Source organism: Diabrotica virgifera, chromosome 1 (genome assembly GCF_917563875.1).
Source record: "Diabrotica virgifera virgifera chromosome 1, PGI_DIABVI_V3a".
NCBI lineage: Eukaryota > Metazoa > Arthropoda > Insecta > Coleoptera > Chrysomelidae > Diabrotica > Diabrotica virgifera.
Genome location: NC_065443.1, coordinates 205,168,182 through 205,184,635, shown reverse-complemented (window position 1 = coordinate 205,184,635; position 16,454 = coordinate 205,168,182). Strand labels below are relative to the sequence as shown.

At 34.2% G+C, this 16,454-nt stretch overlaps 1 protein-coding gene across 2 annotated transcripts in view; it reads left to right on the top strand.

The window, feature by feature from the left end:
- LOC126878423 (mothers against decapentaplegic homolog 4) overlaps window positions 1-16,454 on the top strand; it is a 215,755-nt gene that overhangs the window by 28,627 nt on the left and 170,674 nt on the right. For both annotated transcript variants that reach the window (XM_050646462.1, XM_050646468.1), the window contains exon 2: window positions 9,381-9,447. The gene's annotated coding sequence lies outside the window, so the exon portion shown is untranslated. The remainder of the gene's footprint in view (window positions 1-9,380; window positions 9,448-16,454) is intronic.

Genomic DNA, 16,454 nt, shown 5'->3' with positions numbered 1-16,454 from the left:
CGAAGATTATAAGTCCCAAAATATTTATGACGAAAAGATTTAGTTCTTAATATATGCCGACGAAAACAATTATTCCCCTTTCTGTTTTCCCGCGAAAAACTAATTCCTGGAAGATTTACAGCGAAGGAATCATTTTTCAATAAGTGACCACAAAAAAAAATTGTTAATGTACCGGCGAATACTATAATTTTCAAAAGGTTGTGGGGAAAACAATCACTTCTCTACAGATGTCGGCGAAAAAAATTATTGCTATTTACGTGCCCAAGAAGATTATAAATTTAAAAATATTTGTGACGAAAAGAATTATTTTTATACCAGGAACAACAAAAAATAATTCTTTTTATCTGTACATCCAGAAAAATCATAACTCCCAAAATATTTATGACGAAAACATCTAGTTCTTGATAGATGACGACGAATATAATTATTTACGTTTCTGTTCTTGCGGAAAAAATAACTCCTCGAAGATTTACATTAACCCTTAAACGCCCAACCTTTTTTAGGTTCCATGTACGCCCAAGGGTGGGTAAAAAATGCCCACCTCGAAAATAGCTAATATATTTATTGAGAGTTGTTGAAAATGGATTAAACTTAAGAATCTTATGCTTAATAAACACAGCATCTTCTAAAATATTAATATAAACAATTTACAAACCTTACAACAAAATTACAATGTACATCAAAATTAACATACTAGTAAAAGCCAGTAATTCAGATTTGTCGATTTTCTCCATATTCTTTCTTTCAGCCTCCTCATTGGCGGATAATTATGTAGATTATGTAATTATACATCGATAATTATATGGATTATCTTCCTACCAACGAGAAATTATATAGAAACCTTTAGTAACAAGTTTTGCCAAGGGTGTACTTTTTATGCCCAGCCATATTTAACTCAAGATGCTGCTTTTATTTTAAAAAAAATTTAAACACGTAATAAATATGTTACAAGGGAATACGCATTAGGTGGACATTTTTTACCCACCCTTGGGCGTTTAAGGGTTAAACAAAAATTATTTTCTAGTAGAGTAGTTACGAAAATAAAATTTGGCGTCGCTTATTTAGGATTATTCTTTTCGCTGCGCATTATTAGGATTCATAATCTTCGCAAACATAGAAATAGAAATGTTTTTTTTGCTGTCATTCATCAAAGAGTAATTATTTTGGCCAAGAAATTTTTAGTAATATTAATTTTCGTTTAAACATAATCAGAAATAATTCTTTTTACAGGTAATTATTGTGAACTTTTTCTTATCACCCCACCGTATTAGAAGTTATGGTCTTCGAAAGTATAGAACAGAAAAAATATTTTTCTCTTCATTCATTCAGGATCTTTTCACCGCGCATTATTAGGAGTTATAATCTTCATGAATACAGAATTAGAAATAATTTGTTTCAATGTTATTGATCGAAGAATAATTATTTTCAATGAGAACTTTTTAGTAATAATTATAATTTTCGTGGACCCACAAACAGAAATGATTTTTTGCTGATACTACTCAAAAAATAATTTTTTTCGCCAACACTTTATTAGGGATTATAATTTTCACGATCGTAATAATATTATAATCGAAAATAATATTTTTCGCGGCGTTCATTGAAAGTTATACTCTTAACGGCATTTTTCGGAGTTACACTTTTCGTAAGCGTCGGCGATTTAACCTCCTCAACTGTAGCATAAAATACGACCTTACAATAAACGAAGAGAAAACTGAAAAAATAGAATAAGTATGAAGTTGTAAATAAAAAGAATGATACAGATAGCAAACACGTTGTATTTTGGATTAAACAAACACTATGAAGAGCGGAGACCTAAGCCAAAAAACGAAACTAAAATATATTATAATCATGCCAGTGCTAAATCTGAACCTCGGAGGTAAACTACACCCTGTCGGCTGTTGAATAAGTTTTTTTAATCCACTTAGTTTATTAGTTGGATTATACAAATTGGTTATACAGGGTGATTCATTAAGAATGTCCAATCTCTGAGTTGTAGATTCTAGACCTCAAAATATTAAGATTTAACCCAAATCACTTATATAAAATGTGCCTCGTTACTGAGTTACAGGGTGTTCTATTTAAAAATTTAATAACCATTTTTACCCAGTATTTTAAAACTATTTGACTTATCCTTGTCATACTTTGCAGAAAGTGTAGTTGCCGTACACCCTACTAAATTATGATAAACAAACGTTTCTGGCTACTACCAGAGGCGTACGACAGGGGACAGTGCATGGTTTACCCTTCCCAAATTCTACGCCACTGGCGCAATTGCTATTTTAGCACAGTATTTCGATTTTCCAATACTTTCTATGTAAATAATATACTCTTCATTCGTAACGTTAAGGCCATTAGTTTTCGAGATATTTGAAGTTGAAAATGAAACTTTACAGTTATTTTGATTAATGTATTGTGCCCCTTCATTTTTAACTTCAAATATCTCGAAAACTAATGATTTTATCGATACGAATGAAGAGTATATTATTTGCATAGAAAGTATTGGAGAATCTAAAAATTATGCTGAAATGGTAATTCCATCAGTGGCGTAGAATTTGGGAAGGTTCAACCATTCATTTTCCCCTGTACGCCTCTGGTAATAGCCAGAACCGTTTATTTAACCTAAATTAGTAAGGTGTGCAGTACCTACACTTTTTGGCAAGTATGATACGGCAATTTCAAATACCTTTAAAGTACTGGGTACAAATAATTTTTAAATTTTTAAATCCCTATTACATAAATATTAATTATTTGTATCCAGTATTTTAAAAGTATTTGACATATCCTTATCATACTTAGCAGATAGTGTAGATACTGTACAACCTACTAAAATATGTTAAATAAAACTTTCTGGCTAGTACCAGAGGCGTACAACAGGGGAAAGTGAATGGTTGACCCTTCCCACATTCTACACCACTGTCGGAATTACTATTTTATTGCAATTTTTAGATTCTCCAATACTTTCTATGCAAATAATATACTCTTCATCCGTACCGATAAAATCATTAGTTTTCGAGATATTTAAAGTTAAAAGTCAAGGAGCACAATACATTAATCAAAATAGCTATACCGTTTCATTTTCAACTTCAAATATCTCGAAAACAATGACTCTAACATTACGAATGAAAAGTATATTACTTACATAGAAAGTATTGGAAAATCGAAATATTGTGCTAAAATAGCAATTTCGCCAGTGGCGTAGAATTTGGGAAGGGTCAACCATTCACTTTCCCCTGGATGTACAGTACCTATATTTTCTGCCAAGTATGACAAGGATATGTCAAATAGTTTTAAAGCCCTGGGTAAAAATAATTATTAAATTTTTAAATAAAACACCCTGTAACTCAGTAACGAGCCACATTTTATTTAAATGATTTGGGTTAAATCTTAATATTTTGAGGTCTAGAATCTACATCTCAAAGATTGGACATTCTTAATGAATCACCCTGTATATTATTATTAAAATATGGTCCTATTGTCTTGCAACCAATTATGGGATATATCAAATTTTTATTAAGATCCTAAGTGCTCTAAACTTTGTTGCAAACACACGCTAAACACAGTTGCTCAAAATGATATACTTAGTGTAGTTTACCTCCGAGGTCCAGAAATATGAATTGACGATCTTCGAACGAAAGATCTTAAAAATAATACTTAGTGCAATTTGTAAAAACTGTAAAAGATGATATAGTTTTGATATCTATAAGTGTAGAAATATAGTGAAGCATCGCACCTCGTCAGGCACATTGCTACGAATATCGCCGAAGAAACAAATCAATGCATTTAAATAGCAGTGAACATAGTGGAGCATCGTGGTACCTCGCCAGGCATGTTACGATTTGTTTGCAGTATGCGATGGTCGTAGCAATGTGCTTGGCAAGGTGCAATGCTTCACTATATTTCTACGCTAAGAAATACCAGATTACAGGGGTGAAGTAAAAATAGATAGTTTTCGAGATATTTAAAGTTAAAAGTGAAGGAGCACAATACATTAATCAAAATAGCTGTACCGTTTCATTTTCAACTTCAAATATCTCGAAAACGAATGACTCTAACATTACGAATGAAAAGTATATTACTTACATAGAAAGTATTGGAAAATCGAAATATTGTGCTAAAATAGCAATTTCGCCAGTGGCGTAGAATTTGGGAAGGGTCAACCATTCACTTTCCCCTGTCTGGTAGTATGCCGGAGGGTAAGAATCCTATGAAGATCCAATTAAAACTATCCTATATGAAGTGAAACTGCCACTGTGAAAGGATTCTGGAGACGAGGACTTGCACAAGAGAAGGTGAAATAGATTAAGATAGGCCAATAGTACGGTCACAGAAGAAAACGAACACGGAAGTATTGCGAGAAATGGGCAGGGAATATGAAATAATAAACACAATAAAAATAAGAAACTTACAATATCTGGGACACGAAATGAGGGGCGATGTGAAATATGGGGACAGTGATATGAAATGCTAAGACTGATAGACTGATAATACAGGGAAAGGTGGGAAGGAAGGAGTAGGGTAAGGAAAGGTATGTTGGTGATAAAAATGAAAAATACTAATAATATAGGAATTTCACAACTAAGCAAGAAATAAGTTTTGCTTTATTATGTTACTTATTATTTGAAGTAAATGTCAAATTGACATTTAAACTTATGTTAGGTAAGTTGGTGACACGGTAAGGTATTTTGGTGATAGTGGTTAGAAAATTTGGTGAAACAACCGCAATTTAAGGGATTTAACTTACCTTGGCTAAATCACGAATTCAATGCAGCTTTTTTTATTGATAATTAGTTTATTGAATGGTTTTATAAAGTTTTATAAAGAAAACAGCAATTATTCCAATAAATATGTAACCGTCTCTCACATTCAATAAGAAATAGCTCCATTGTCGACTGTCGCACGACGCAACGGTCAAAACAGTCTGTTTACTAAAAGCGGGTGCGCACATTGCGAAATCCTAATATATTATGTTTGTCCTGCTTATACTCGTAACAACTTACTAGCGCTGTGTCATGAATGTGCTTGCATAGGGAACTGTGTGGTAATCTGATTAAAAATTATCACCAAATTATTTGTATCACCAATATACCTTTCCTTACCTTATAGGAAGAAGAAGAGTGTCATGGTTAAAAAAATTAAGGGACTGATTTAAATGCAGTTCCATAGAACTCTTCAGAGCAGCGGTAGATAAAGTAAAGATAGTGATGATGATATCCAACCTTTAATTGGGAGACGGCACTTAAGAACAAGAAGATAGTACACTTGTTGTACGGTTTTCCCTTTTTATAATGTGGATTTTTAAAAACTTTTGTTGTATAGTGTATTTTAAGGACCTAAAAATAAGTATGTCTGGTTAAGAGGATTCATTTAAAGAGATCCGTTCTACTCGATTCGAATGTTCTCATCTCTAATATGGGTAAATTAAAAGTCAATCTAGATAGATTTATATAAGGAAGTGGGTATTGTGTATAGATATATTCAGTGGGTTCACTGTTTTTTTTTTTTTTTTAAAATAGGTTATAATATAATAGTAAATAATGATTTAAAAATTCAAGATCTTATTTTTCTAAGAATAGTATAAAATTGTAAAATATACAGGGTGTAACAAAAATACAGGTCATAAATTAAATGACATATTCTGGGACTAAAAATAGTTCGATTGAACCTAACTTACCTTAGTAGAAATGTGCACATAAAAAAAATTACAGCCCTTTGAAGTTACAAAATAAAAATCGATATTTTCCAATACATCGAAAGGTATTAGAGATTTATTATTGAAAATGGACATGTGGAATTTATGGTAGGAACAACTTAAATACAAATAACAGGGAAATTTGTACACCCCATAAAAATTTTATGGGGTTTTGTTCCCTTAAACCCCCCCCCCAAACTTTTGTGTACGTTCCAATGAAATTATTATTGTGGTACTACTAAGTTAAACACAATGATTTTAAAACTTTTTTGCCTCTTAGTATTTTTTTGATAAGCTAGTTTTTATCGAGATGCGGCTCCCTTTTTAATATGTTAACAAAAAATTTTTATGGGGGTTTTGTTCCATTAAACCCCCCAAAGTTTATGTACGTTCCAATTATACAAATATTGCAGTACCGTTAGTTAAACAGAGTGTTTGAAAACTTTTTTGCCTCTTAGTATTTTTTCGATAAGTCACCTTTTATCAGGATGTGGCTTCTTTTTTAATATGGTTAAAAATATACCTACCTAAAAATGTAAATTACATAATATACAGTAGATCTCCAATTATCCGGACTCCAATTATCCGGATCGCCAATTATCCGGATCAGATTGAGAAAAAGAAAAAATCAGGTTAGTAAAGAAATAATTCATTTTACTGTGATTAAGTATTGTGTGTCAATATTACATAATGTAAACTTTGTCATTTACATATTGTTGTGTATACTGTATTGTTTTTCATAAATAATACCGTATGTTCTCCATTGTGTTTTGCTGTAATTACGTTTCTTTACCGGGAAAGGCATTGTTCGAGAAAAATCCAATTATCCGGATTTTTGATTATCCGGATCGGGTCCGGTCCCAATTAATCCGGATAATTGGAGTCCTACTGTAAATAAATGTTCATATTATTGCCCTATACTTAACCATATACAAATATGTGGTGGATTTGACAAATATTCAAAATATCTCAATAAAAACTGTGTTTTAGAAAAAGTATTAAGAGACCAAAAAGTTTTAAAAATAATATCTTTAACCAACGTTACCGCAACGGTAATTTAATTGGAACGTACACAAAAGTTTGGGGGGTTTAAGGGAACAAAACCCCCATCAAATTTTTATGGGGTGCACAAATTTCACTATAATTTTTTTTAAAGATTCTCCTGTCATAAGAATGCCACATATCCATTTTGACTAAAAAATCTCTAATAGTTTTCGATATACTGAAAAAAATCGATTTTTATTTTGAACTTCAAAGGGCTGTAACTCTTTTTATGTGCATATTTGTACTAAGGTAAGTTAGGTTCAATCCAACTATTTTTGGTTCCAGAATGTGGTTTAATTTATGACCTGTATTGTTGTTACACCCTGTATAGTCATAAGATTTTTTTAATACTTTTGGGCTTGTAGGTTTAAATTTAGTATTTAAAAGATTATGTATAGGGTTATTCACTATATTTTGACCCCCCTGTAAACTGCTTTATTTACAGAATTAGAAAAAATGTAAAATACAAAAGTTATTCGATTTTTAAAATATGATTTTTTGACATATATAACATACTAGTGACGTCATCCATCCGGGCGTGATGACGTAATCGACTATTTTCTTAAATGAGAATAGGGGTCGTGTACTAGCTCATTTGAAAGGTAATTCAATTCTCTATTCAGTAATATAAACATTAAGATAAATATTTATACAGGGTGTCCAAAAAAAAATTAAATTAAATTAATTGACACAAAAAGAATTTATGTAATTTATTTAATTTAAAATACATTTTAATGCTGTTAAAAAACAGAAATTAAAGTTTATTGCACAAATAAACATTGATTTTTGCTTAAATTCAATGTTCAAACTGCCAAGTGGCAGATAGGTGGCAGCTTGAACATTGAATTTAAGTGAAAAGTAATGTTTATTTGTTCAATAAACATTTATTTCTGTTTTCTGACACCAATAGAAGGTATTTTGAATTAACTAAATTACATACATTCTTCTTTTTGTGTCAATTAATTTAATTAAAAAAAGTTTTTTGTACACCCTGTATAATTAATCATGTTAATGTTTATATTACTGAATAGGGAATTGAATAACCTTTCAAATGAGCTAGCACTCGACCACTATTCCCATTTAAAAAAATAGTCGATTACGTCATCACGCCCAAATGGATGACGTCACTAGTACGATATATATGTCAAAAAATCATAATTTAAAAATCGAATAACTTTTGTATTTTACATTTTTTCTAATTCTGTAAATAAAGCAGTTTACAGGAGTGTCAAAATATAGTGAATAACCCTGTACAATGTATGCTACACTACCAACGACATGACATAATGTTTGTAAATAAACTGATTCAGCAAATACATACAAATCAGAAATTAGTAGCTCGGAAACTTCTTGTGAGATGACGCAAAATATTTAGCATTCTGTAGTATCAGTTAAAAAACTTTTCTTTATTTATTCAATATTTCAATATTTCAAAAATGAATAACCATTTTCAATTTCGTTGCAACACGAAACTACAGCCGCACCATATTCTAGTTCAATCAGAGAGTGCAGCAAGCACCTCTACCGGTTTCGAAACTTATTAGTCTCTCATCAGGAGGCACATATGCTGCTCTCTCTGACCCAACCAGGACAAACCCCGGCGTGCAGTAGAATATGGTGTGACTGTAGTTTCGTGTTGCAACGAAATTGAAAATGGTTATTCATTTTTGATTTATACATGTTTACTCTGATTGGAGTATGAAGGGAACCATTCTCTTTGGAACTTTACCGCGCTGAGCAGATGAGACGTGAATTGTAAATTGTAAAATTCCCTCATCTTCCTTAGTCTCAGCATCCGTTATGGCTTGCAAATTTTAGAAGCCTCGGAGGTGTAACCAGAGAAGGTTCCCATTGTTTTCAATCTGGTGGGATGTAGATTAATATTTTAATGTTATTTTATGTGCCATTAGATTGAAAACTTAGTCTTAATTCAATATTTCTTTAAAGTGCTGTCTCCATTACGGAGATTCATCATCGTCATGGTTACTCAACTTTTAAAGCAACTTTTCTAAATAGTTGATTGGAGCTGCAACCATATGATTCAGTTGAGAGATATTCGTTTCCTTCTCACACTCATTTTGTCCTCTATTTTGCCTTGGATTATGAGTCCCACGGTGCAACTTATTTTGATTTCGTCCTTCTTCTTGACGGTTCAATATTCCTAACGTGATCTACCCGAGAGATCGTCAGAATCCTTCTATAAATTCCACATTTCACTCCATAGTATAAGATACTGCATACGTTTATTATTATTATTATTATTATCCCGGTTATTTATAGCGTTCTTCGCCTTCCGGTTCCCAGTTTCCAGCTTCGTCGGCGTTGGTCGTTCCATTCGCCAGGGTGAAGATTCCTTTCCGACATGAACTTCTGAATGCCGCCTAGCCAAGATTGTTTCGCTCTTTATATCTTCCTTCTTTCCCTTAGCGTCCATTTTAGAATTTGTCTTGGCAGTCTGTTGTCGTCCATTCTTTCTACACGACCATACCATATACTGAATACGTAACGTTGAAAATTTTTGCTACAAAGTATTTTTCAATTTTAGACAGTTGGTACGTACTTTTCTTCGGCTATTATACGTTTAATTTTTACTGCTTCATTCTGATTGTACTAGAAGTTTGATATTAATCTTACCTCTTTCTTCCAGGTTTTTGCTTTTGAGAATTTTTCATCAGTTTACCATTAGACACAACAAAGCCTGTAAAAGGCAATATGTAAGTATGAAAGATGGTCGATACTCACAATCTTTTATTTTTATTGTTGGTAAAAGGGTTACCGGTTTGTGTTTGGCCACCAATACAAATTTGTGTTTGTTTGAAAAACAAAACTAAAAGTTAAAAACACAGATAATAAACAATTACACACAAACAAAGAACTAGAGCTAAAAATAACAAATAAGATAAGCAAACAACTATAACAGTACATAGTAAGTATATATTAATATATATACTTACTTTAATATACAATATTATTAGTAAGGTATCAGCTAATAGTCTAAAAGCTAGAGCCGAAAAATAATCGTCATAAGTAATATGGAGTTTGGCATGTAAAATGTGTCTATTGTATATTGATAATTATGACCCATTTCAGGCTGACACCTCAGTGGTTACAGGAAGTAGAAATAAGGGATGAAAGGGGAAAGTTAGTGTAGTCTTTAAAGGTTTTCACCTCCTATTTTGTTAAACCTCCATGGATTTGCATGAAAATTGGTGACTAGTTAGATCATACCCCAAGAAACAAAAATGATTTGGTGCCAACTTGCACTTTTACCCTGGGGGTGGATACCATCCATTCTCGGGGGTAAAAACTATTTTATTAAAAATAACCCCACAAATCGATAGAGGGACAAATTATAAGTAAAATTTGTTATATCATGTTATTAAAATAAGTCAATACTTTTTGAGTTATTAAATATCAAAGATTTGTCTGTTTAAGAGCACATGCGTGAAGTTACGGATGATAAAAAGAACATATTAATGAATTGTATGTTACTAAAATATTATTTTTATATTACATATTTCGATATTAAAAATTTAGCAAAAGTGTATTCGAATATGTCAAATGTACCCATTATTGGACACCCCCAGTTTCCGGACATATTCAGTTTATATTGATAGAAAAAATTCAATTAAATATCGAAATAATATAAAAATAATATTTTACTAACATACAATTAATTAATATGTTCTTTTTATCATCCGTAACTTCACGCATATACTCTTAAATGGACAAATCTTTGATCTTTAATAACTCAAAAAGTATTGTTTTATTTTAATAACACGATATAACAAATTTTACTTAAAATTTGTCCCTCTATCGATTTGTGGGGTTATTTTAAATAAAATTGTTTTCACCCGCGGGAAGGGGTGGTATTCACCAGCAGGGTAAAAGTGCACCAAATCAGTTTTATTTCTTGAGGTATGCTCCAGATATGACATGGAGTCGGTGGGCGGGGCCTACGTAGCTACGTCACTCTGTGAGTAGAACAGCATTAAATTCAGTGTGGTCGTATAGTAAACGGCGTTTATTTTTTTGTTTAAGGTGAATTTTACTTATAATTTGTTAAACTTTTATTAAAAATGAGGTGTGCCGTGTTTGGTTGTAATGTGGACAATCAATCACAAGGTTTCGATTCGATACGAATATCAAGTTTTTTAGTTTCCCAAAAGACAAAAAAGTGCGATGTGTGTGAAAACAATTATGTAAACGTAAACGTGCAGACAATTTTAACGTTAACAACGCTCGTATCTGTTCAACACATTGTAACAGCGACGATTATGAACGCAATCTGAAACACGATCTGCTTGGATATTCTCCTAAAAATTTTCAATGCCTTAAAATAAAGCTATTCCATCCCAAAATTTAGCCAAAGCGGGAAAAAGGCAAAATGGATTCTGGTAGAGAGCAACTAACTATTTTTAATGGGAAATAAGCCACAATTTTACTAAAAAATGATTTTATTAACGTTTCGACGTCCAAGTCGGATGCCGTTGTCAAAATACAAAAAATATTAATGAATTAAACAAAAATGTTGTTGCTTAGTAAAAAATTATTCTAATAATTTATTTAATCTGACTCATTTATATCGGCAATTCAGACATATATTATAAATTTTAAAGTAGAAGACTTTAAAATGATATTGCTAATTGTTCATTCGATTACATGAAATCAACCCTAACTCAAGAATATCCGTCACAAAAAAAATCATAGCTGTGATCTGTCTTTAAAAATACAACCACATGCAATAGTGACAGTAAAATTCTCGCGTTAGAGATTCCATAGTAAATCACGAGGGAAAACCAGGAATAAACCTCGTGATACCATCCCGACATCGTCAGTATTAGGTCTTACTTTAGTTTACTCTCAAAACTAATACCAGATTCTAATATAATACTTACGATAATATTAGTAAGACCTAAAACTTAAGATGTCATGATAGTATTACGAGGTTTCTTCCTGGTTTTCACTCGTGATTTACATACTATGGAATCTCTAATGCGAGAATTTTACTGTCACCGTTGCATGTGGTTGTATTTTTAAAGACAGATCACATGCTATGATTTTTTTTTGTGACGAATATTCTTGAGTTGGGGTTGATTTCATGTAATCGAATGAACAAGTGGCAATATCATTTTAAAGTCTTCTACTTTAAAATGTATAATATATGTCTGAATTGCCGATATAAATGATACAGATTAAATAAATTATTAAAAGAATTACTAAGCAACAACATTTTTGTTTAATTCATTAATATTTTTTATATTTTGAGAACGGCATCCGATTTGGACGTCGAAACGTTAATAAAATCTTTTTTTTTGGTAAAAGTGTGGCTTATTTCCCATTAAAAATAGTTATTTACAAAAGTGCCACAAGAAAATAGCTTCAGAACAACAGTAGAGAGCAACGCTGTGTATTATACAGTATAATATTGTAGCGGAAGAGAAATCTTGGCCGATCCCCGTATAACAGTAAACACCTCGAGAATGACGTAATCGGATGTGCTAGGCCTCGCCGGAGAATTCTGGAAGGTACGTCACGTAGGCGGAACAAGCCGATAGCTCGAGATGGGAGTCGATTGTTCCAGAATAACAACTGGGTATAAATACGGGCATATTTTGTGAATAAGTTTAGTGTATAAGATAAATTCGTCTGTAACTTATATAAATAAAGTCGTATATAAATTACGAACCGCTAGTTTTATTGTAATTAGAAGTAATTACACTAATCACGCTACAGTTGGTGTCGGTGTTCGCTTAACTTAGTGCGATATAAATAAGTGAATTACAGAGAGACTTTAAAAGACTTTTGAACTTTATTCGTCGGGAATAACCGGAGTGCGTTAATTGTTCGGTATTCGGAAAGACTTTAAAAGACTTTTGAACTTTATTCGTCGGGAATAACCGGAGTGCGTTAATTGTTCGGTATTCGGAAAGACTTTAAAAGACTTTTGGACTCTATTCGTCGGGAATAGTTAAAGTGCGTTGATTGTTCGGTATTCGGAAAGACTTTTAAAAGACTTTTGGAAAGTACGTGTGTGCCGACCAAAGATGTTGCTACAAGAACTTACAGTAAAACAGCTCCGTGAACAGCTAGAGGAACGGGACGTGGACAGCAGTGGGCTCAAGATAGTCCTACAATCACGACTCGAGGAAGTCCTCAAGAAGAATGGAGATGACCCAAAGACGTTCCACTTCCAATCAGCAGAACAAGCGATCTTATCGAAATTCGAAACCATTTCTCAAAAGATCGATGAAACTTCTATAAAGAACAACGAGAAACTTGAAGAAGTTAGTAGAAAAAGCGACGAGAAATTTGAAAGTGTTTCTCAAGTAATTAAAGACGTTTGTAGACAGAATGACGAGAAATTTGAAGAAGTTTCTAGAACATTCGATAAGATGCAGAAAAGTGTAGAGACCGTAGAAGAAAAGATCAAACAACTAGAGAGCATGATAACCGATACAAAAGTACAACCATCAGTTAATGCAGCAACGTTAGATCCTTTAGTGAAAGATGAACTACCGAGAGACGAAACGTCGCATAATATAAGATTCAAATTACCACCATTTGATGGAAAGTCCTCTTGGTCCATATATCTTAGACAGTTTGAAGCTATTGCGACCGCCAACCATTGGACCGAACAAGAAAAGGCTGTTTCCTTGACTGCTGCTTTGCGAGGTGATGCTGCAGATATATTAAGATCAATTCCTAAGGGTCAAGAAAAATGTTACCAGACCTTGTTCACTCGTCTAGAAAAACGCTATGGAGATGCCCATCTACAACAAGTATACAAAGCACAACTGAGAAATAGAAGTCAACGAGCAAGTGAGAATCTGCAAGAATTTGAAGCAGATGTGGCTCGTGTGGTGCGGTTGGCTTATCCGGAGGTGCCAGACAGCGTTTTAGAAGAAATTGCGGTAGATACCTTTGTCAATGGTCTGAAAGATAGTGAACTACAGAAAGCTTTACGACTAGCAAGACCGAAAGTTTTAGATGAAGCACTTGCTATTGCCTTGGAACACGAAGCAGCTAGCCAAGCTTCACGAAACAATCGAGTAATAACCGTGGAAAAAGGCGATAAGAGAAAAGATGAACGTTTGGTGGAAATGGTACGGAGGGTGATTCGTGACACGATGCCGAAGAGACGCATGAAGAGGGCTGGAAGAGTTGGTTCAAATACAGATGCTTCCTCGATACGGCCATGCAGTGAAAGTTGTAATCACCGGCTTAAAGTAGATGAACAGCTTTGCCCTGTGAGACGAACTACCGTCGTTAATGAGCAATGGCAGCCACAACAGTTACAAGAAGACGATCCGTGTATAAAAAGAGTATTGGATTGGATGCGTCGAGGTGAGAGACCTAGTTGGCAAAACATTAGTGCATGTAGTCCGGAAGTCAAGGCCTACTGGAGCCAATGGAATTGCCTGGTACTAAAAGATGATCTTCTGTACAGAACCTTTGAGAACGATGATGGTACAGAATCTAAGCTTCAGTTAATTGTACCTAAAAGTAAAGTGTCAGAAGTATTGCGTCAGTTGCATGACGGTACATCAGGTGGACACTTTGGTATTACGAAGACTCTGCAAAAGGTTCGAGAACGGTTCTATTGGGTGAACTGTAAAGATGATGTAAGAAGATGGTGCCGAAAATGTGAACCGTGTGCATCCGGTAATGGTCCGGTTGGTAAAAAGAGAGCACCCATGAGACAGTACAATGTTGGAAGTCCTATGGAAAGAGTAGCTATCGACATTGCAGGTCCATTTCCAGAAACCGATGCTGGAAATAAATACATCCTGGTAGCCATGGATTATTTTACAAAATGGACTGAGGCCTATGCATTACCAAATCAAGAAGCTGCTACCGTTGCAGAGGTACTTGTTAAAGAATTCTTTAGCCGATTTGGTGTTCCCTTGGAGATCCACTCCGACCAAGGGCGAAACTTTGAGTCAGCTCTTTTCCAAAACGTTTGTAAATTGATTGGTGCCAATAAGACCAGAACAACACCCCTGCATCCTCAATCAGATGGGATGGTCGAGAGGATGAACCGAACGATGGGTAAACACTTGTCCAAAGTTGTATCTGAACATCAGCGAGATTGGGACCAACACATTCATTTATTCCTGATGGCCTACCGCTCGGCCGTAAATGAAACTACAGGTCAAACACCAACCTGCCTGATGTTGGGTCGTGAAGTTCGGTTGCCCTGCGACCTAGAGTTTGGCTGCGGACCTTCCGAGGAACATGTTGCAGGCGAAGACTACGTTGACCGCCTGAAATTACGAATGAACACCATTCATGAACTTGCCCGACAACACATCCAGATAGCCAGTGACAGAATGAAAGATCAATATGATTCTCGATGCAAGAATGAAAGCTTCGAAGTAGGTGATCTTGTCTGGCTTTATAATCCGCAACGTCGTCGAGGCTTATGTCCTAAACTGCAAAGACAATGGGAAGGTCCATAGGAAGTTAAGAAGAAAATAAATGACGTAATATATAGAATTAAGAAGTTGCCAAACGGTAAACCAAAAGTTATTCACATAAATCGTCTTGCACCATATGCTGGCTCAAATGAAACAGAAGAAGCACGAGTCCTCCAACAGGAGATGAAAGATGTCGCACAGCCAAGTTTTAATCAATTTATGTCAAATTACGCAGCGAGAAAGAGTGCTAGATTCGGCGTGACCACAGAAGTTCAGCAAGATCTGTTTGGTGTTCCAGAAAACGTCTCTCTGGCCCACTGTGTTGCCCAAGACCTCGAGATGACTAAAGGAATATCGTCCGTATTCAATAGAAAGTTCGGCCGCCTGGACGAGTTAAGAAATCAGCAGCCTAAAATTGGAAGAGTACTGCGATTGGAAGATGGTCCTCGATCTTTGCTGTATATGGTGACCAGAAAGTCTTATACGGACACGCCAAGCTACGAGAACATATGGCGTGCTCTAACTAATTTGAAGAAAATCGTGTGTAATTATGACATCAAAAATTTGGCTTTACCAAAAATAGGCCATGCAGTAGAAAATCTGGATTGGAAGATTGTGAGAAGCATGCTTGAAGTGGTCTTCAGAGGAACTGGTGTACAAATCACTGTGTGTTGCATGAACCCGAAGATGTCGTACCCTTCAAAGACAGTAGACTGTTATTTCTTCTTGAAGGGTGTATGCAGAGCTGGAGAGTCGTGTAGATTCCGCCATCCTGGGCCTTCATTTAGAGTTGCTGATCGAGACGCTCAGATCTTAAGAGGGGAGCAGTGTAGCGGAAGAGAAATCTTGGCCGATCCCCGTATAACAGTAAACACCTCGAGAATGACGTAATCGGATGTGCTAGGCCTCGCCGGAGAATTCTGGAAGGTACGTCACGTAGGCGGAACAAGCCGATAGCTCGAGATGGGAGTCGATTGTTCCAGAATAACAACTGGGTATAAATACGGGCATATTTTGTGAATAAGTTTAGTGTATAAGATAAATTCGTCTGTAACTTATATAAATAAAGTCGTATATAAATTACGAACCGCTAGTTTTATTGTAATTAGAAGTAATTACACTAATCACGCTACAATATATAATCATGTATCTTGTCTAATAATAAAAAATCATGTTTGTAATTGATTTCTATTATTAAATTATGTTCTCAATAATTATATTTAATCATACTAAACAAAACAGCACTTCTCGAAAATTTCACAACTGATATTAAAAGCTAAAATCCCCAAATCATAATGGCA